Here is a 21,126-nt window from a genome sequence, read left to right as displayed (position 1 = left end):
GTGCCTGAGGAGGGGGTGATCGCGGTGTTATATGTCCCTTTGCCTGGGGAGAGCGGAGGGGGAGATGGCGGTGTTAGATGTCACTGTGCCTGGGGAGGGGGAGATGGCGGTGTTAGATGTCCCTGTGCCTGGGGAGAGGGGAGGGGGTGATGGCGGTGTTAGATGTCCCTTTGTCTGGGGAGAGGGGAGGGGGAGATGGCGGTGTAAGATGTCTCTGTGTCTGGGGTGGGGGAGGGGGAGATGGCGGTGTTAAATGTCCCTGTGCCTGGGGAGAGGGGAGTGGGAAATGACGGTGTTAGATGTCCCTGTGTCTGGGGAGAGGGGAGGGGGAGATGACGGTGTTAGATGTCCCTATGTCTGGGGAGAGGGGAGGGGGAGATGGCAGAGTTAGAATCCCTGTGTCTGGGGAGAGGGGAGTGGAAGATGACGGTGTTAGATGTCCCTGTGTCTGGGGAGGGGGGAGGTGGAGATGACGGTGTTAGATGTCCCTGTGTCTGGGGAGAGGGGAGGGGAAGATGGCGGTGTAAGTTGTCCCTGTGCCTGGGGAAGGGGAGATGGCGGTGTTAGATGTCCCTGTGTCTGGGGAGAGGGGAGGGGGAGATGGCGGTGTTAGATGTCCCTGTGCCTGGGGAGAGGGGAGGGGGAGATGGCGGTGTTAGATGTCCCTGTGCCTGGGGAGGGGGAGATGGCGGTGTTAGATGTCCCTGTGCCTGTGGAGGGGGAGATGGCTGTTAGATGTCCCTGTGTCTGGGGAGTGGGGAGGGGGAGATGGCGGTGTTAGATGTCCCTGTGTCTGGAGAGAGGGGACGGGGAGACGGCGGTGTTAGATGTCACTGTGTCTGGGGAGAGGGGCGGGGGAGATGGCGGTGTTAGATGTCCCTGTGTCTTGGGAGAGGGGAGGGGGAGATGGCGGTGTTAGATGTCACTGTGTCTGGGGAGAGGGGAGTGTTAGATGGCGGTGTTAGATGTCCCTGTGTCTGGGGAGAGGGGAGGTGGAGATGGCGGTGTTAGATGTCCCTGTGCCTGGGGAGAGGGGTGGGGGAGATGGCGGTGTTAGATGTCCCTGTGCCTGGGAAGAGGGGAGGGGGCGACGGCGGTGTTAGATGGCCCTGTGTCTGGGGAGGGGGAGATGGCGGTGTTAGGTGTCCCTGTGTCTGGGGAGAGGGGAGGGGGTGATGGCGGTGTTAGATGTCCCTGTGTCTGAGGAGGGGCGGAGGGGGTGATGGCGGTGTTGGATTTCCCTGTGCCTGAGTAGAGGGGTAGGGGTGATGGCGTTGTCAGATGTCCGTGTGTCTGGCGAGAACGTTGGGGGAGATGGCGGAGTTAGATGTCCCTGAGTCTGGGGAGAGGGGAGGGGGAGAATGCGGTGTTAGATGTCCCTGTGTCTGGGGAGTGGGAGATGGTGGTGTTAGATGTCCCTGTGCCTGGGGAGGGGGAGATGGCGGTGTTAGATGTCGCTGTGCCTGGGGAGGGGGAGATGGCGGTGTTAGATGTCGCTGTGCCTGGGGAGGGGGTGATGGCGTTGTTAGATGTCCCTGTGCCTGGGGAGAGGGGAGGGGGAGATGGCGGTGTTAGATGTCACTGTGTCTGGGGAGAGGGAAGGGGGAGATGGCGGTGTTAGATGTCCCTGTGTCTGGGGAGAGGGGAGGGGGATATGGAGGTGTTAGATATCCCTGTGACTGGTGAGGGGGAGATGGCGTTGTTAGATGTCCCTGTGCCTGGGGAGGGGGAGATGGCGCTGTTCGATGTCCCTGTGTCTGGGGAGAGCGGAGGGGGAGATGGCGGTGTTAGATATCCCTGTGACTGGGGAGGGGGAGATGGCGTTGTTAGATGTCCCTGTGCCTGTGGAGGGGGAGATGGCGGTGTTAGATATCCCTGTTACTGGGGAGGGGGAGATGGCGTTGTTAGATGTCCCTGTGCCTGGGGAGGTGGAGATGGCTGTTAGATGTCCCTGTGTCTGGGGAGAGGGGAGGGGGAGATGGCGGTATTAGATGTCCCTGTGTCTGGAGAGAGGGGACGGGGAGATGGCGGTGTTAGATGTCAGTGTGTCTGGGGAGAGGGGAGGGGGAGATGGCGGTGTTAGATGTCCCTGTGTCTGGGGAGAGGGGAGGGGGAGATGGCGGTGTTAGATGTCCCTGTGCCTCGGGAGAGGGGAGGGGGCGAAGGCGGTGTTAGATGGCCCTGTGTCTGGGGAGGGGGTGATGGCAGTGTTAGGTGTCCCTGTGTCTGGGGAGAGGGAAGGGGGAGATGGCGGTGTTAGATGTCGCTGTGTCTGGGGAGAGAGGAGGGGGAGATGGCGGTGTTAGATGTCGCTGTGTCTGGGGAGAGGGGAGGGGGAGATGGCGGTGTTAGATGACCCTGTCTCTGGGGAGAGGGGAGGGGGAGATGGTGCTGTTAGATGTCCCTGTGCCTGGGGAGAGGGGAGAGGGGTGATGGCGCTGTTAGATGTCCCTGTGCCTGGGGAGGGGGAGATGGCGCTGTTAGATGTCCCTGTGTCTGGGGAGAGGGGAGGGGGAGATGGCGGTGTTAGATATCCTTGTGACTGGGGAGGGGGAGATGGCGTTGTTAGATGTCCCTGTGCCTGGGGAGGGGGAGATGGCAGTGTTAGATGTCCCTGTGCCTGGGGAGGGGGAGATGGCGGTGTTAGATGTCCCTGTGTCTGGGGAGAGGGGAGGGGGAGATGGCGGTGTTAGATGTCCCTGTGACTGGGGAGGGGGAGATGGCGGTGTTAGATATCCCTGTGTCTGGGGAGGGGGCGATGGCGGTGTTAGATGTCCCTGTGTCTGGGGAGAATGGAGGGGGACATGGCGGTTTTAGATGTTTCTGTGCCTGTGGAGAGGGGAGGGGGAGTTGGCGGTGTTAGATGTCCCTGTGTCTGGGGAGAGGGGATTGGGAGATGGTGGTGTTTGATGTCCCTGTGTCTGAGGAGGGTCGGAGGGGGAGATGGCGGTGTCTTGATGTCCCTGTGCCTGAGTAGAGGGGTAGGGGTGATGGCGTTGTCAGATGTCCGTGTGTCTGGCGAGAATGTTGGGGTAGATGGCGGTGTTAGATATCCCTGTCCCTGGGGGAGTTGGAGGGGTTGATTGCAGTGTTAGATGTCTCTGTGCCTGGAGTGGTGGAGATGGCGGTTTTAGATGTCTCTGAGTCTGGCGAGAACGTTGTGGTAGATGGCGGTGATAGATGTCACTTTTGTGTGGGGGAGGGGGCGATGGCATTGTTAGATGTCCCTGTGTCTGGGGAGAGGGGAGGGAGAGATTGCGGTGTTAGATGAACCTGTGTCTGGGGAGACGGTAGGGGGAGATCGTGGTGTTAGATGTCCCTGTGCCTGGGGAGACGGGACGGGGAGATTGCGGTGTTAGATGTCGCTGTGTCTGGGGAGAGGGGAGCGGGAGAAGGCGGTGTTAGATGTCCCTGTGCCTGGGGAGAGGGAGAAGGCGGTGTTAGATGTCACTGTGTCTGGGGAGAGGGGAGGGGTAGATGGCGGTGTTAGATGTCCCTGTGTCTGGGGAGAGGGGAGGGGGAGATGGCGGTGTTAGATGTCCCTGTGCCTGGGGAGGGGGAGATGGCGGTGTTAGATGTCCCTGTGTCTGGGGAGAGGGGAGGGGGAGATGGCGGTGTTAGATGTCCCTGTGTCTGGGGAGAGGGGAGGGGTAGATGGCGGTGTTAGATGTCCCTGTGTCTGGGGAGAGGGGAGGGGGAGATGGCGGTGTTAGATGTCCCTGTTCTGGGGAGGGGGTGATGGCGGTGTTAGATGTCCCTGTGTCTGGGGAGAGGGGAGGGGGAGATGGCGGTGTTAGATGTCCCTGTGTCTGGGGAGAGGGGAGGGGGCGATGGCGGTGTTAGATGTCTCTGTGTCTGGGGAGAGGGGAGAGGGAGATGGCGGTGTTAGATGTCACTGTGCCTGGGGGAGATGGGGTGGGGAGATGGCGGTGTTAGATGTCCCTGTGTCTGAGGAGGGGTTGATTGCGATGTTAGTTATCCCTATGTCTAGGGAGAGGGGCGGGGTAGATGTCGTTGTTAGATGGTCCTGTATGTGCGGAAAGGGGAGGGGCAGATGATTCTGTTAGATGTCCCTGTGTCTGGGGAGGGGGAGATGGCGGTGTTAGATGTCCCTGTGCCTGGGGAGGGGGAGATGGTGGTGTTAGCTGTCCCTGTGCCTGGGGAGGGGGCGATGGCGGTGTTAAATGTCCCTGTGCTTGGGGAGGGGGAGATGGTGGTGTTAGATGTCCCTGTGTCTGGGGAGAGGGGAGATGGCGGTGTTAGATGTCCCTGTGTCTGGGGAGAGGGGAGGGGGAGATGGCGGTGTTAGATGTCCCTGTGCCTTGGGAGGGGGAGATGGCGGTGTTAGATGTCCCTGTGCCTGGGGAGGGGGAGATGGCGGTGTTAGATGTCCCTGTGCCTGCGGAGAGGGGAGGGGGAGATGGCGGTGTTAGATGTCCCTGTGTCTGGGGGCGGGGGCGATTGCGGTGTTAGTTATCCCTATAGCTAGGGAGAGGGGTGGGGTAGATGTCGTTGTTTGATGGTCCTGTGTGTGCGGAAAGGGGAGCGGGAGATGACTCTGTTAGATGTCCCTGTGTCTGGGGAGGGGGAGATGGCGGTGTTAGATGTCGCTTTGCCAGGGGAGGGGGAGATGGCGGCGTTAGATGTCCCTGTGCCTGGGGAGACGGTAGGGGAGATCGTGGTGTTAGATGTCCCTGTGCCTGGGGAGACGGGACGGGGAGATTGCGGTGTTAGATGTCCCTGTGTCTGGGGAGGGGGAGATGGCGGTGTTAGATGTCACTGTGTCTGGGGAGAGGGGAGGGGGAGATGGCGGTGTTAGATGTCCCTGTGTCTGGGGAGAGGGGAGGGGGAGATGGCGGTGTTAGATGTCCCTGTGCCTGGGGAGGGGGAGATGGCGGTGTTAGATGTCCCTGTTCTGGGGAGGGGGGTGATGGCGGTGTTAGATGTCCCTGTGTCTGGGGAGAGGGGAGGGGGAGATGGCGGTGTTAGATGTCCCTGTGTCTGGGGAGAGGTGAGGGGGAGATGGCGGTGTTAGATGTCCCTGTGTCTGGTGAGAGGGGAGGGGGAGATGGCGGTGTTAGATGTCCCTGTGTCTGGGGAGAGGGGAGGGGGCGATGGCGGTGTTAGATGTCCCTGTGTCTGGGGATGGGGGAGGGGGAGATGGCGGTGTAAGATCTCCCTGTGTATGGGGAGAGGGGAGGGGGAGATGGCGGTGTTAGATGTCTCTGTGTCTGGGGAGAGGGGAGAGGCAGATGGCGGTGTTAGATGTCACTGTGCCTGGGGGAGAGAGGGTGGGGAGATGGCGGTGTTAGATGTCCCTGTGTCTGCGGATGGGTTGATTACGGTGTTAGTTATCCCTATGTCTAGGGAGAGGGGCGGGGTAGATGTCGTTGTTAGATGGTCCTGTATGTGCGGAAAGGGGAGGGGCAGATGATTCTGTTAGATGTCCCTGTGTCTGGGGAGGGGGAGATGGCGGTGTTAGATGTCCCTGTGCCTGGGGAGGGGGTGATGGCGGTGTTAAATGTCCCTGTGCTTGGGGAGGGGGAGATGGTGGTGTTAGATGTCCCTGTGACTGGGGAGAGGGGAGGGGGAGATGGCGGTGTTAGATGTCCCTGTGCCTGGGCAGAGGGGAGGGGGAGATGGCGGTGTTAGATTTTCCTGTGTCTGAGGAGGGGCAGATGGCGGTGTTAGATGTCCCTGTGTCTGGGGAGAGGGGAGTTGGAGATGGCGGTGTTAGATGTCCCTGTGTCTGGGGTGAGTGGAGGGGGAGATGGCGTTGTTAGATGTCCCTGTGTCTGGGGAGGGGGAGGGGGAGATGGCGGTTTCAGATGTCCCTGTGTCTGTGGAGAGGGGAGGGGGAGATGGCGGTGTTAGATGTCCCTGTGCCTGGGGAGAGTGGAGGGGGAGATGGCGGTGTTAGATGTCCCTGTGTCTGGGGAGAGGGGAGTGGGAGATGTTGGTGTTAGATGTCCCTGTGTCTGGTGAGTGGGGAGGGGTAGATGGCGGTGTTAGATGTCCCTGTGCCTGGGGAGGGGGAGATGTCGGTGTTAGATGTCCCTGTGTCTGGTGAGTGGGGAGGGGGATATGGCGGTGTTAGATGTCCCTGTGTCTGGGGAGTGGGGAGGGGGAGATGGCGGTGTTAGATGTCCCTGTGTCTGGTGAGTGGGGAAGGGGAGATGGCGTTGTTAGATATCCTTGTGTCTGTGGAGAGGGGAGGGGTAGATGGCCGTGTTAGATGTCCCTGTGTCTGGGGTAAAGGGGAGGCGGAGATGGCGGTGTTAGATGTCCCTGTGTCTGGGGAGAGGGGAGGGGGAGATGGCGGTGTTAGATGTCCCTGTGCCTGGGATGGGGGAGTTGGCGGTGTTAGATGTCCCTGTGTCTGGGGAGAGGGGAGGTGGAGATGGCGGTGTTAGATGTCCCTGTGTCTGGGGAGAGGGGAGGGGGAGATGTTGGTGTTAGATGTCCCTGTGTCTGGTGAGTGGGGAGGGGTAGATGGCGGTGTTAGATGTCCCTGTGCCTGGGGAGGGGGAGATGTCGGTGTTAGATTTCCCTGTGTCTGGTGAGTGGGGAGGGGTAGATGGCGGTGTTAGATGTCCCTGTGTCTGGGGAGTGGGGAGGGGGAGATGGCGGTGTTAGATGTCCCTGTGTCTGGGGAGAGGGGAGGTGGCGATGGCGGTGTTAGATGTCCCTGTGTCTGGTGAGTGGGGAAGGGGAGATGGCGTTGTTAGATATCCTTGTGTCTGTGGAGAGGGGAGGGGGAGATGGCCATGTTAGATGTCCCTGTGTCTGGGGTAAAGGGGAGGCGGAGATGGCGGTGTTAGATGTCCCTGTGTCTGGGGAGAGGGGAGGGGGAGATGGCGGTGTTAGATGTCCCTGTGCCTGGGAAGGGGGAGATGGCGCTGCTTGATGTCCCTGTGCCTGGGGAGGGGGAGATGGCGGTGTTAGATGTCCCTGTGTCTGGGGAGAGGGGAGTGGGAGATGGCGGTGTTAGATGTCCCTGTGCCTGGGGAGAGGGGATGGGGAGAAGGCTGTGTTAAATGTCACTGTGCCTGTGGGAGAGGGGAGGGGGAGATGGCGGTGTTAGATGTCCCTGTGTCTGGGGAGAGGGGAGGGGGAGATGGCGGTGTTAGATGTTCCTGTGCCTGAGGAGGGGGAGATGGCGGTGTTAGATGTCCCTTTGTCTGGGGAGAGGGGTGTTGGAGATGGCGGTGTTAGATGTCCCTTTGTCTGGGGAGAGGGGAGTTGGAGATGGCGGTGTTCGAAGTCCCTGTGTCTGGGGTAAAGGGGGAGACGGAGATGGCGGTTTTAGATCTCCCTGTGTCTGGGAGAGGGGAGGGGGAGATGGCGGTTTCAGATGTCCCCTGTGTCTGGGAGAGGGGCGGGGGAGATGGCGGTGTTAGATGTCCCTGTGCCCTGGGGAGAGTGGAGGGGAGATGGCGGTGTTAGATGTCCCTGTGGTCTGGGGAGAGGGGAGTGGGAGATGTTGGTGTTAGATGTCCCTGTGTCTGGTGAGTGGGGAGGGGTAGATGGCGGTGTTAGATGTCCCTGTGCCTGGGGAGGGGGAGGATGTCGGTGTTAGATGTCCTGTGTCTGGTGAGTGGGGAGGGGGATATGGCGGTGTTAGATGTCCCTGTGTCTGGGGAGAGGGGAGTTGGAGATGGCGGTGTTCGAAGTCCCTGTGTCTGGTGAGTGGGGAGGGGGAGATGGCGTTGTTAGATATCCTTGTGTCTGTGGAGAGCGGAGGGCGAGATGGCCGTGTTAGATGTCCCTGTGTCTGGGGTAAAGGGGAGGCGGAGATGGCGGTGTTAGATGTCCCTGTGTCTGGGGAGAGGGGAGGGGGAGATGGCGGTGTTAGATGTCCCTGTGTCTGGGGAGAGGGGAGGGGGAGATGGCAGTGTTAGATGTTCCTGTGCCTGAGGAGGGGGAGATGGCGGTGTTAGATGTCCCTCTGCCTGGAGAGAGGGGAGGGGGAGATGACGGTGTTAGATGTCCCTGTGTCTGTGGTAAAGGGGAGGCGGAGATGGCGGTTTTAGATCTCCCTGTGTCTGGGAAGAGGGGAGGGGGAGATGGCAGTGTTAGATGTCCCTGTGTCTGGGGAGGGGGAGGGGGAGATGGCGGTTTCAGATGTCCCTGTGTCTGGAGAGAGGGGCGGGGGAGATGGCGGTGTTAGATGTCCCTGTGTCTGGCGAGAGGGGAGGGGGAGATGGCGGTTTTAGCTGTCCCTGTGTCTGGGGAGAGGGGAGGGGGAGATGGCGTTGTTAGATGTTCCTGTGCCTGAGGAGGGGGAGATGGCGGTGTTAGATGTCCCTTTGCCTGGGGAGAGGGGAGGGGGAGATGACGGTGTTAGATGTCCCTGTGTCTGGGGAGAGGGGAGTTGGAGATGACGGTTTTAGATGTCCCTGTGTCTGGGAAGAGGGGAGGGGGAGATGGCGGTGTTAGATGTCCCTGTGTCTGGGGAGAGGGGAGGGGGAGATGGCGGTGTTAGATGTCCCTGTGTCTGGGGAGAGGGGATTGGGAGATGACGGTGTTAGATGTCCCTGTGTCTGGGGAGAGGGGAGATGGAGATGATGGTGTTAGATGTCCCTGTGTCTGGGGAGAGGGGAGGGGGAGACGGTGGTGTTAGTTGTCTCTGTGTCTGGGGAGAGGGGAGGGGGAGATGACGGTGTTAGATGTCCCTGTGTCTGGGGAGAGGGGAGGGCGAGATAGCGGTGTTAGATGTCCCTGTGCCTGGGGAGGGGGAGATGGCGGTGTTAGATATCCCTGTGTCTGGGGAGAGGGGAGGGGGAGATGGCGGTGTTAGATGTCCCTGTGTCTGGGGAGAGGGGAGGGGGAGATGGCGGTGTTAGATGTTCCTGTGTCTGGGGAGAGGGGAGGGAGAGATAGCAGTGTTAGATGTCCCTGTGTCTGGGGAGAGGGGAGGGGGAGATGGCAGTGCTTGATGTCCCTGTGTCTGGGGAGTGGGGAGGGGGAGATGGCGGTGTTAGATGTCACTGTGCCTTGTGAGTGGGAGATGGCAGTGTTTGATGTCCCTGTGCCTTGTGAGAGGGAGAGGGAGATGGCGGTGTTAGATGTCACTGTGTCTGGGGAGAGGGAAGGGGGAGATCGCGGTGTTAGATGTCCCTGTGCCTGGGGAGGGGGAGATGGCAGTGTTAGATGTCCCTGTGCCTGAGGAGACGGGAGGGGGAGATGGCGGTGTTAGATATCCCTGTGTCTGGGGAGAGGGGAGGGGGTGATGGCGGTTTTAGATGTCCCTGTGCCTGGGGAGAGGGGAGGGGGAGATGGCGGTGTTAGATGTCCCTGTGCCTGGGGGGAGGGGAGGGGGAGATGGCGGTGTTAGATGTCCCTGTGCCTGGTGAGAGGGGAGGGGGAGATGGCCGTGTTAGATGTCCCTGTGCCTGGGGTAGTGGGAGGGGGAGATTGCGGTGTTAGATGTCCCTGTGCCTGGAGTGGGGGAGATGGCGGTTTTAGATGTCTCTGAGTCTGGCGAGAACGTTGTGGTAGATGGCGGTGATAGATGTCACTTTTGTGTGGGGGAGGGGGCGATGGCATTGTTAGATGTCCCTGTGTCTGGGGAGAGGGGAGGGGGAGATTGCGGTGTTAGATGTCCCTGTGCCTGGGGAGAGGGGAGATGGCGGTGTCAGATGTCCCTGTGCCTGGGGAGGTGGAGATGGCGGTTATGGTGTCCCTGTGTCTGGGGAGAGGGGAGGGGGAGATGGCGGTGTTAGATGTCCCTGTGCCTGGGGAGGGGGAGATGGCGGTGTTAGATGTCCCTGTGCCTGCGGAGAGGGGAGGGGGAGATGGCGCTGTTAGATGTCCCTGTGCCTGGGGAGAGGGGAGGGTGAGATGGCGCTGTTAGATGTCCCTGTGCCTGGGGAGAGGGGATGGGGAGATGGTGGTGTTAGATGTCCCTGTGCCTGGGGGAGAGGGGAGTGGTAGATGGCGGTGTTAGATGTCCCTGTGCCTGGTGGAGAGGGGAGGGGGAGATGGTGGTGTTAGATGGCACTGTGTCTGGGGAGAGTGGAGGGGGAGATGGCGGTGTTAGATCTCCCTGTGTCTGGGGAGAGGGGAGAGGGAGATGCCGGTGTTAGATGTCACTGTGCCTGAAGGAGAGGGGAGGGGGAGATGGCGGTGTTAGATGTCCCTGTGTCTGAGGAGGGGTTGATTGCGGTGTTAGTTATCCCTATGTCTAGGGAGAGGGGCGGGGTAGATGTCGTTTTCAGATGGTCCTGTGTGTGCGGAAAGGGGAGGGGGAGATGGCGGTGTTAGATGTCGCAGTGTCTGGGGAGAGGGGAGGGGGAGATGGCGGTGTTAGATGTCCCTGTGTCTGGGGAGGGGGAGAGGGAGGTGTTAGATGTCCCTGTGCCTGGGGAGAGGGGAGGGGGAGATGGCGCTGTTAGATGTCCCTGTGCCTGGGGAGGGGGAGATGGCGCTGTTAGATGTCCCTGTGTCTGGGGAGAGGGGAGGGGGAGATGGCGGTGTTAGATATCCCTGTGACTGGGGAGGGGGAGATGGCGTTGTTAGATGTCCCTGTGCCTGGGCAGGGGGAGATGGCGGTGTTAGATGTCCCTGTGCCTGGGGAGGGGGAGATGGCGGTGTTTGATGTCCCTGTGTCTGGGGAGAGGGGAGGGGGAGATGGCGGTGTTAGATGTCCCTGTGTCTCGGGAGGGGGAGATGGCGGTGTTAGATCTCCCTGTGTCTGGGGAGGGGGAGATGGCGGTGTTAGATGTCCCTGTGTCTGGGGAGAAGGGAGGGGGAGATGGCGGTTTTAGACGTCCCTGTGCCTGTGGAGAGGGGAGGGGGAGATGGCGGTGTTAGATGTCCCTGTGCCTGGGGAGGGGGGTGATGGCGGTGTTAGATGTCCCTGTGCCTGGAGAGAGGGTAGAGGGATATGGCGGTGTTAGATGTCACTGTGTCTGGGGAGAGGGAAGGGGGAGATGGCGGTGTTAGATGTCCCTGTGTCTGGGGAGAGGGAGATGGTGGTGTTACATGTCCCTGTGTCTGTGGAGAGGGGAGGGGGCGATGGCGGTGTTAGATGTCCCTGTGCCTGGGGAGAGGGGAGGGGGAGATGGCGGTGTTAGATGTCCCGGTCTCAGGGGAGGGGGGAGGGGGAGATGGCGGTGTTAGATGTCCCTGAGTCTGGGGAGAGGGGTGGGGGAGAATGCGGTGTTAGATGTCCCTGTGCCTGGGGAGAGGGGAGATGGCGGTGTCAGATGTCCCTGTGCCTGGGGATTTGGAGATGGCGGTGTTAGATGTCCCTGTGTCTGGGGAGAGGGGAGGCGGAGATGGCGGTAGATGTCCCTGTGCCTGGGGAGGGGGGAGGGAGTGCGGTGTTAGATGTCCCTGTGTCTGGGGAGGGGGAGATGGCGGTGTTAGATGTCCCTGTGCCTGGGGAGAGGGGAGGGGGAGATGGCGGTGTTAGATGTCCTGTGTCTGGGGAGAGGGGAGGGGGGGGATGATGGCGGTGTTAGATGTCCCTGTGCCTGGGGAGGGGGAGATGGCGGTGTTAGATGTCCCTGTGTCTGGGGAGGGGGAGATGGCGGTGTTAGATGTCCCTGTGCCTGTGGGAGAGGGGAGGGGTAGATGGCGGTGTTAGATGTCCCTGTGCATGGGGGAGAGGGGAGGGGGAGATGGCGGTGATAGATGTCCCTGTGTCTGGGGGGAGAGGGGAGGGGGAGATGGCGGTTGTTAGATGTCCCTGTCTCTGGGGAGAGGGGAGGGGGAGATGGCGGTGTTAGATGTCCCTGTTTCTGGGGAGGGGGAGATGGCGGTATAGATGTCACTGTGTCTGGGGAGGGGGAGATGGCGGTGTTAGATGTCCCTGTGTCTGGGGGAGAGGGGAGGGGGAGATGGCGGAGTTAGATATCCCTGTGCCTGGGGGAGTTGGAGGGGGAGATTGCGGTGTTAGATGTCCCTGTGCCTGGGGAGAGGGGAGGGGGAGATGGCGGTGTTAGATGTCCCTGTGTCTGGGGAGAGGGAGATGGTGGTGTTACATGTCCCTGTGTCTGTGGAGAGGGGAGGGGGCTATGGCGGTGTTAGATGTCCCTGTGTCTGGAGAGAGGGGAGGGGTAGATGGCGGTGTTAGATGTCCCTGTGTCTGGGGAGAGGGGAGGGGGAGATGGCGGTGTTAGATGTCCCTGTGCCTGGGATGGGGGAGTTGGCGGTGTTAGATGTCCCTGTGTCTGGGGAGAGGGGAGGTGGAGATGGCGGTGTTAGATGTCCCTGTGTCTGGGGAGAGGGGAGGGGGAGATGTTGGTGTTAGATGTCCCTGTGTCTGGTGAGTGGGGAGGGGTAGATGGCGGTGTTAGATGTCCCTGTGCCTGGGGAGGGGGAGATGTCGGTGTTAGATGTCCCTGTGTCTGGTGAGTGGGGAGGGGTAGATGGCGGTGTTAGATGTCCCTGTGTCTGGGGAGTGGGGAGGGGGAGATGGCGGTGTTAGATGTCCCTGTGTCTGGGGAGAGGGGAGGGGGCGATGGCGGTGTTAGATGTCCCTGTGTCTGGTGAGTGGGGAAGGGGAGATGGCGTTGTTAGATATCCTTGTGTCTGTGGAGAGGGGAGGGGGGAGATGGCCATGTTAGATGTCCCTGTGTCTGGGGTAAAGGGGAGGCGGAGATGGCGGTGTTAGATGTCCCTGTGTCTGGGGAGAGGGGAGGGGGAGATGGCGGTGTTAGATGTCCCTGTGCCTGGGAAGGGGGAGATGGCGCTGCTTGATGTCCCTGTGCCTGGGGAGGGGGAGATGGCGGTGTTAGATGTCCCTGTGTCTGGGGAGAGGGGAGTGGGAGTTGGCGGTGTTAGATGTCCCTGTGCCTGGGGAGAGGGGAGGGGTGGATGGCGGTGTTAGATGTCCTGTGCCTGTGGGAGAGGGAGGGGGAGATGGCGGTGTTAGATGTCCCTGTGTCTGGGGAGAGGGGAGGGGGAGATGGCGGTGTTAGATGTCCTTGTGTCTGGGGAGGGGGAGATGGCGGTGTTAGATGTCCCTGTGTCTGGGGAGTGGGGAGGGGGAGATGGCGGTGTTAGATGTCCCCTGCCTGGGGGAGGGGGTGGTGGAGATGGCGGTGTTAGATGTCCCTGTGTCTGGGTAGAGGGGAGAGGGAGATGGCGGTGTTAGATCTCCCTGTGTCTGGGAAGAGGGGAGGGGGAGATGGCGGTGTTAGATGTCCCTGTGTCTGGGGAGGGGGAGGGGGAGATGGCGGTTTCAGATGTCCCTGTGTCTGGGGAGAGGGGCGGGGGAGATGGCGGTGTTAGATGTCCCTGTGTCTGGGGAGAGGGGAAGGGGAGATGTTGGTGTTAGATGTCCCTGTGTCTGGGGAGAGGGGAGGGGGAGATGGCAGTGTTAGATGTTCCTGTGCCTGAGGAGGGGGAGATGGCGGTGTTAGATGTCCCTCTGCCTGGAGAGAGGGGAGGGGGGAGATGACGGTGTTAGATGTCCCTGTGTCTGTGGTAAAGGGGAGGCGGAGATGGCGGTTTTAGATCTCCCTGTGTCTGGGAAGAGGGAGAGGGGGAGATGGCAGTGTTAGATGTCCCTGTGTCTGGGGAGGGGGAGGGGGAGATGGCGGTTTCAGATGTCCCTGTGTCTGGAGAGAGGGGCGGGGGAGATGGCGGTGTTAGATGTCCCTGTGTCTGGCGAGAGGGGAGGGGGAGATGGCGGTTTTAGCTGTCCCTGTGTCTGGGAGAGGGGAGGGGGAGATGGCGTTGTTAGATGTTCCTGTGCCTGAGGAGGGGGAGATGGCGGTGTTAGATGTCCCTTTGCCTGGGGAGAGGGGAGGGGGAGATGACGGTGTTAGATGTCCCTGTGTCTGGGGAGAGGGGAGTTGGAGATGACGGTTTTAGATGTCCCTGTGTCTGGGAAGAGGGGAGGGGGAGATGGCGGTGTTAGATGTCCCTGTGTCTGGGGAGAGGGGAGGGGGAGATGGCGGTGTTAGATGTCTCTGTGTCTGGGGAGAGGGGATTGGGAGATGACGGTGTTAGATGTCCCTGTGTCTGGGGAGAGGGGAGATGGAGATGATGGTGTTAGATGTCCCTGTGTCTGGGGAGAGGGGAGGGGGAGACGGTGGTGTTAGTTGTCTCTGTGTCTGGGGAGAGGGGAGGGGGAGATGACGGTGTTAGATGTCCCTGTGTCTGGGGAGAGGGGAGGGCGAGATAGCGGTGTTAGATGTCCCTGTGCCTGGGGAGGGGGAGATGGCGGTGTTAGATATCCCTGTGTCTGGGGAGAGGGGAGGGGGAGATGGCGGTGTTAGATGTTCCTGTGTCTGGGGAGAGGGGAGGGAGAGATAGCAGTGTTAGATGTCCCTGTGTCTGGGGAGAGGGGAGGGGGAGATGGCTGTGCTTGATGTCCCTGTGTCTGGGGAGTGGGGAGGGGGAGATGGCGGTGTTAGATGTCACTGTGCCTTGTGAGTGGGAGATGGCAGTGTTTGATGTCCCTGTGCCTTGTGAGAGGGGAGAGGGAGATGGCGGTGTTAGATGTCACTGTGTCTGGGGAGAGGGAAGGGGGAGATCGCGGTGTTAGATGTCCCTGTGCCTGGGGAGGGGGAGATGGCAGTGTTAGATGTCCCTGTGCCTGAGGAGACGGGAGGGGGAGATGGCGGTGTTAGATATCCCTGTGTCTGGGGAGAGGGGAGGGGGGTGATGGCGGTTTTAGATGTCCCTGTGCCTGGGGAGAGGGGAGGGGGAGATGGCGGTGTTAGATGTCCCTGTGCCTGGGGGGAGGGGAGGGGGAGATGGCGGTGTTAGATGTCCCTGTGCCTGGTGAGAGGGGAGATGGCGGTTTTAGATGTCTCTGAGTCTGGCGAGAACGTTGTGGTAGATGGCGGTGATAGATGTCACTTTTGTGTGGGGGAGGGGGCGATGGCATTGTTAGATGTCCCTGTGTCTGGGGAGAGGGGAGGGGGAGATGGCGGTGTTAGATGTCCCTGTGTCTGGGGAGAGGGGAGGGGGAGATGGCGGTGTTAGATGTCTCTGTGTCTGGGGAGAGGGGATTGGGAGATGACGGTGTTAGATGTCCCTGTGTCTGGGGAGAGGGGAGATGGAGATGATGGTGTTAGATGTTCCTGTGTCTGGGGAGAGGGGAGGGGGAGACGGTGGTGTTAGTTGTCTCTGTGTCTGGGGAGAGGGGAGGGGGAGATGACGGTGTTAGATGTCCCTGTGTCTGGGGAGTGGGGAGGGCGAGATAGCGGTGTTAGATGTCCCTGTGCCTGGGGAGGGGGAGATGGCGGTGTTAGATATCCCTGTGTCTGGGGAGAGGGGAGGGGGAGATGGCGGTGTTAGATGTTCCTGTGTCTGGGGAGAGGGGAGGGAGAGATAGCAGTGTTAGATGTCCCTGTGTCTGGGGAGAGGGGAGGGGGAGATGGCAGTGCTTGATGTCCCTGTGTCTGGGGAGTGGGGAGGGGGAGATGGCGGTGTTAGATGTCACTGTGCCTTGTGAGTGGGAGATGGCAGTGTTTGATGTCCCTGTGCCTTGTGAGAGGGGAGAGGGAGATGGCGGTGTTAGATGTCACTGTGTCTGGGGAGAGGGAAGGGGGAGATCGCGGTGTTAGATGTCCCTGTGCCTGGGGAGGGGGAGATGGCAGTGTTAGATGTCCCTGTGCCTGTGGAGACGGGAGGGGGAGATGGCGGTGTTAGATATCCCTGTGTCTGGGGAGAGGGGAGGGGGTGATGGCGGTTTTAGATGTCCCTGTGCCTGGGGAGAGGGAATTGGATATGGCGGTGTTAGATGTCCCTTTGTCTGGGGAGAGGGGAGGGGGAGATGGCGGTGTTAGATGTCCCTGTGCCTGGGGAGAGGGGAGGGGGAGATGGCGGTGTAAGATGTCCCTGTGCCTGGGGGAGTGGGAGGGGGAGATTGCGGTGTTAGATGTCCCTGTGCCTGGAGTGGGGGAGATGGCGGTTTTAGATGTCTCTGAGTCTGGCGAGAACGTTGTGGTAGATGGCGGTGATAGATGTCACTTTTGTGTGGGGGAGGGGGCGATGGCATTGTTAGATGTCCCTGTGTCTGGGGAGAGGGGAGGGGGAGATTGCGGTGTTAGATGTCCCTGTGCCTGGGGAGAGGGGAGATGGCGGTGTCAGATGTCCCTGTGCCTGGGGAGGTGGAGATGGCGGTTATGGTGTCCCTGTGTCTGGGGAGAGGGGAGGGGGAGATGGCGGGTGTTAGATGTCCCTGTGCCTGGGGAGGGGGGAGATGGCGGTGTTAGATGTCCCTGTGCCTGCGGAGAGGGGAGGGGGAGATGGCGCTGTTAGATGTCCCTGTGCCTGGGGAGAGGGGAGGGTGAGATGGCGCTGTTAGATGTCCCTGTGCCTGGGGAGAGGGGATGGGGAGATGGTGGTGTTAGATGTCCCTGTGCCTGGGGGAGAGGGGAGTGGTAGATGGCGGGTGTTAGATGTCCCTGTGCCTGGTGGAGAGGGGAGGGGGAGATGGTGGTGTTAGATGGCACTGTGTCTGGGGAGAGTGGAGGGGGAGATGGCGGTGTTAGATCTCCCTGTGTCTGGGGAGAGGGGAGAGGGAGATGCCGGTGTTAGATGTCACTGTGCCTGAAGGAGAGGGGAGGGGGAGATGGCGGTGTTAGATGTCCCTGTGTCTGAGGAGGGGTTGATTGCGGTGTTAGTTATCCCTATGTCTAGGGAGAGGGGCGGGGTAGATGTCGTTTTCAGATGGTCCTGTGTGTGCGGAAAGGGGAGGGGAGATGGCGGTGTTAGATGTCGCAGTGTCTGGGGAGAGGGGAGGGGGAGATGGCGGTGTTAGATGTCCCTGTGTCTGGGGAGGGGGAGAGGGAGGTGCTAGATGTCCCTGTGCCTGGGGAGAGGGGAGGGGGAGATGGCGCTGTTAGATGTCCCTGTGCCTGGGGAGGGGGAGATGGCGCTGTTAGATGTCCCTGTGTCTGGGGAGAGGGGAGGGGATATGGCGGCGTTAGATATCCCTGTGACTGGGGAGGGGGAGATGGCGTTGTTAGATGTCCCTGTGCCTGGGCAGGGGGAGATGGCGGTGTTAGATGTCCCTGTGCCTGGGGAGGGGGAGATGGCGGTTAGATGTCCCTGTGTCTGGGGAGAGGGGAGGGGGAGATAGCGGTGTTAGATGTCCCTGTGTCTGGGGAGGGGGAGATGGCGGTGTTAGATGTCCCTGTGTCTGGGGAGGGGGAGATGGCGGTTTTAGATGTCCCTGTGTCTGGGGAGAAGGGAGGGGGAGATGGCGGTTTTAGATGTTCCTGTGCCTGTGGAGAGGGGAGGGGGAGATGGCGGTGTTAGATGTCCCTGTGCCTGGGGAGGGGGTGATGGCGGTGTTAGATGTCCCTGTGCCTGGGGAGAGGGGAGGGGGAGATGGCGGTGTTAGATGTCCCTGTGTCTGGGGAGAGGGAGGGGGGAGATGGCGGTGTTAGATGTCCCTGTGTCTGGGGAGAGGGAGATGGTGGTGTTACATGTCCCTGTGTCTGTGGAGAGGGGGAGGGGGCGATGGCGGTGTTAGATGTCCCTGTGCCTGGGGAGAGGGGAGGGGGAGATGGCGGTGTTAGATGTCCGGTCTCAGGGGAGAGGGGGAGGGGGAGATGGCGGTGTTAGATGTCCCTGAGTCTGGGGAGAGGGGTGGGGGAGAATGCGGTGTTAGATGTCCCTGTGCCTGGGGAGAGGGGAGATGGCGGTGTCAGATGTCCCTGTGCCTGGGGATTTGGAGATGGCGGTGTTAGATGTCCCTGTGTCTGGGGAGAGGGGAGGCGGAGATGGCGGTGTTAGATGTCCCTGTGCCTGGGGAGGGGGAGATGGCGGTGTTAGATGTCCCTGTGCCTGCGGAGAGGGGAGGGGGAGATGGCGGTGTTAGATGTCCCTGTGTCTGGGGAGAGGGGAGGGGGAGATGGCGGTGTTAGATGTCACTTTGCCTGGGAGGTGGAGATGGTGGTGTTAGATGTCCCTTTGTCTGGGGAGGGGGTGATGGCGGTGTTAGATGTCCCTGTGTCTGGGGGAGAGGGGAGGGGTAGATGGCGGTGTTAGATGTTCCTGTGCATGGGGGAGAGGGGAGGGGGAGATGGCGGTGATAGATGTCCCTGTGTCTGGGGAGAGGGGAGGGGGAGATGGCGGTGTTAGATGTCCCTGTCTCTGGGGAGAGGGGAGGGGGAGATGGCGGTGTTAGATGTCCCTGTTTCTGGGGAGGGGGAGATGGCGGTGTTAGATGTCCCTTTGCCTGGGAGGGGGAGATGGCGGTGTTAGATGTCCCTGTGTCTTGGGAGAGGGGAAGGGGAGATGGCGGTGTTAGATGTCGCTTTGCCAGGGGAGTTGGAGGGGGAGATTGCGGTGTTAGATGTCCCTGTGCTTGGGTTGAGGGGAGGGGGAGATGGCGGTGTTAGATGTCCCTGTGTCTGGGGAGAGGGAGATGGTGGTGTTACATGTCCCTGTGTCTGTGGAGAGGGGAGGGGGCTATGGCGGTGTTAGATGTCCCTGTGTCTGGAGAGAGGGGAGGGTAGATGGCGGTGTTAGATGTCCCTGTGTCTGGGGGAAAGGGGAGGGGGATATGGCGGAGTTAGATATCCCTGTGCCTGGGGGAGTGGGAGTGGGAGATTGCGGTGTTAGATGTCCCTGTGCCTGGAGTGGGAGAGTTGGCGGTTTTAGATGTCTGAGTCTGGGAGAACGTTGGGGTAGATGGCGGTGATAGATGTCCCTTTGTGGGGGGGAGGGGGAGATTGCGGTGTTAGATGTCCCTGTGTCTGGGGAGGGGTAGATGGCGGTATTAGATGTCCCTGTGTCTGGGGAGAGGGGAGAGGGAGATGGCGGTGTTAGATGTCCCTGTGCCTGGGGCAGAGGGGAGGGGGAGATCGCGGTGTTAGATGTACCTGTGCCTGGGGAGGTGGATTTGGCGGTGTTAGATGTCCCTGTGTCTGGGGAGAGGGGTGGGGGAGATGGCGGTGTTAGATGTCCCTGTGCCTGGGGAGAGGGGAAGGGTAGATGGCGGTGTTAGATTTCCCTGTGCCTGGGGGAGAGGGGAGGGGGAGATGGCGGTGTTAGATGTCCCTGTGTCTGGGGAGAGGGGAGGGGTAGATGGCGGTGTTAGATGTCCCTGTGTCTGGGAGAGGGGAGGGGGAGATGGCGGTGTTAGATGTCCCTGTGCCTGGGGAGGGGGAGATGGTGGTGTTAGATTTCCCTTTGTCTGGGGATGGGGTGATGGCGGTGTTAGATGTCCCTGTGTCTGGGGATAGGGGAGGGGGAGATAGCGGTGTTAGGTGTCCCTGTGCCTGGGGAGAGGGGAGGGGGAGATGGCGGTGTTAGATTTCCCTGTGCCTGGGGAGAGGGGAGGGGGAGATGGCGGTGTTAGATGTCCCTGTGCCTGGGGGAGAGTGGAGGGGTAGATGGCGGTGTTAGATGTCCCTGTGCATGGGGGAGAGGGGAGGGGGAGATGGCGGTGTTAGATGTCCCTGTCTCTGGGGAGAGGAGAGGGGGAGATGGCGGTGTTAGATGTCCCTGTTTCTGGGGAGGGGGAGTTGGCGGTCTTAGATGTCCCTGTGTCTGGGGGAGGGGGAGATGGCGGTGTTTAGATGTCCCTGTGTCTGGGGGAGAGGGGTGGGGGAGATGGCGGTGTGAGATGTCCCTGTGTCTGGGGAGTGGGGAGGGGGAGATGGCGGTGTTAGATGTCTCTGACTGGGGAGGGGGAGATGTCGGTGTTAGATGTCCCTGTGTGTGGGGAGAGTGGAGGGGAGATGGCGGTGTTAGATGTCCCTGTGTGTGGGGATTGTGGATTGGAGATGTCGGTGTAAAATGTCACTGTGTCTGGGGAGAGGGGAGGGGGAGATGGCGGTGTTAGATGTCCCTGTGTCTGGGGAGATGGGAGGGTGAGATGTCGCTGTTAGTTCTCCCTAAGCCTGGGGAGAGGGGACTGGGAGATGGTGGTGCTAGATGTCCCTGTGTCTTTTGGAGAGGGGAGGGTGTGATGGCGGTGTTAGTTGTCCCTGTGTCTGGGGAGAGGGGAGAGGGAGATGGAGGTGTTAGATGTCCCTGTGTCTTTTGGAGAGGGGAGGGTGTGATGGCGGTGTTAGTTGTCCCTGTGTCTGGGGAGGGGTTGAATGCGGTGTTAGTTATCCCTATAGCTAGGGAGACGGGCGGGGTAGATGTCGTTGTTAGATGGTCCTGTGTGTGCGGAAAGTGGCGCGGGAGATGACTCTGTTAGATGTCCCTGTGCCTGGGGAGACGGGACGGGGAGATGGCGGTGTTAGATGTCCCTGTGCCAGGGGAGGGGGAGATGGCGGTGTTAGATGTCCCTGTTCTGGGGAGGGGGAGATGGCGCTGTTAGATGTCCCTGTGCCTGGGGAGAGGGGAGGGGGAGATGGCGGTTTTAGATGTCCCTGTGTCTGGGGAGAGGGGAGGGGGAGATGGCGGTGTAAGATCTCCCTGTGTCTGGGGAGAGGGGAGAGGGAGATGGCGGTGTTAGATGTCCCTGTGTCTGGGGAGGGGGGAGGGGGAGATGGCGGTGTAAGATCTCCCTGTGTCTGGGGAGAGGGGAGAGGGAGATGGCGGTGTTAGATGTCTCTGTGTCTGGGGAGAGGGGAGAGGGATATGGCGGTGTTAGATGTCACTGTGCCTGGGGGAGATGGGGTGGGGAGATGGCGGTGTTAGATGTCCCTGTGTCTGGGGAGGGGTTGATTGCGGTGTTAGTTATCCCTATGTCTAGGGAGAGGGGCGGGGTAGATGTCGTTGTTAGATGGTCCTGTGTGTGCGGAAAGGGGAGGGGCTGATGATTCTGTTAGATGTCCCTGTGTCTGGGGAGTGGGAGATGGCGGTGTTAGATGTCCCTGTGCCTGGGGAGGGGGAGATGGTGGTGTTAGATGTCCCTGTGCCTGGGGAGGGGGCGATGGCGGTGTTACATGTCCCTGTGCCTGGGGAGGGGGAGATGACGGTGTTAGATTGCCCTGTGTCTGGGGAGAGGGGAGGGCGAGATGGCGTTTTTGATGTCCCCTGTGCCAGGGGGAGGGGGAGATGGCGGTGTTAGATATCCCTGTGCTGGGGAGAGGGGAGGGGGGAGATGTCGGTGTTAGATGTCCCTGTGTGTGGGGAGAGTGGAGGGGAGATGGCGGTGTTAGATGTCCCTGTGTGTGGGGAGAGTGGAGGGAGATGGCAGTGTTAGGATGTCCCTGTGCCTGGCGAGAGGGGAGGGGGAGATGGCAGAGT

This window comes from Carcharodon carcharias, chromosome 6 (assembly GCF_017639515.1).
Source record: "Carcharodon carcharias isolate sCarCar2 chromosome 6, sCarCar2.pri, whole genome shotgun sequence".
NCBI classification, from domain to species: Eukaryota; Metazoa; Chordata; class Chondrichthyes; order Lamniformes; family Lamnidae; genus Carcharodon; species Carcharodon carcharias.
Note: the sequence above shows the minus strand (reverse complement) of the source record.